Below are 871 nucleotides of genomic sequence, written 5' to 3' on the forward strand. Positions count from 1 at the left end.
TTAGGGTGAAGATCTTCTCTCACTATTCTAAAGGGCCCCTTTGGCAGTAGGTAACACATAGACTATTATGGATATTGATTTTGGAATTTAGATGCACTGTTATCAGTTGTGCTTAGCCGTACATGTTCATATCCTTAAAGATGTATCATGGAAGTGTTACAGCCTAGAAGACACAAATTTAATTAACAAGTTGAAAATACATGAGTCAAAAATTAAAAAGCAATAATATTCCGAGTAGCGGTTCTAATAGTGGCATAAATCAAGTTACAGAGGGAAGGTGGTTCTTAAAATAAAAGACCTATAGACTAGCACTTTGTCTATTATAGTGTAGAGGTTAGGAACCACAAGATGTAGAGGCTCAGCTATGTCATTTATGGTTCTTAAGTCCTGGAGCAAATTCCATCTACCACTGGGTTGATTTACAACTTGGAAGTTTGAATGCAAGGTAGAGGTAAAGTAAGGAACTGCTTCTGAGGTTTTCCATCAATTCCAACAACTAAGAAATAGTGAGAAGAGTTGGGACCTTGATACCTTTTGAGTTGTGGTCGTGGAGAAAAGTGTTTAATATACCATGGACTGCTAGTTGAATAAACAGGTTTGGCCTGGAGAGAGTGAAACCAGGCTGGCTCCTTGAGGCAAGAATTCTGAAGCTCTGTCTGACATACTTTGGGCATGATGCAAGGAGGGACCAGTTCTTGGAAAAGGACATCATGCTTGGAAGGGTAAGGTGGCTAGGATCCCACAACTCTTTCAACTTCCTACTATTCTCTGATAACCTTAGACTGTATCTGCCAAATATGTTTATGGTTTGTAAGTGTAGACTGTCCTTATCTTTCTCCTGGACTGTGTGTACCTTAAGGTCAGAACTGTC

Source organism: Elephantulus edwardii, unplaced genomic scaffold (assembly GCF_000299155.1).
Source record: "Elephantulus edwardii isolate Elephantulus edwardi_28Jun2011 unplaced genomic scaffold, EleEdw1.0 scaffold00163, whole genome shotgun sequence".
Lineage (NCBI taxonomy): Eukaryota > Metazoa > Chordata > Mammalia > Macroscelidea > Macroscelididae > Elephantulus > Elephantulus edwardii.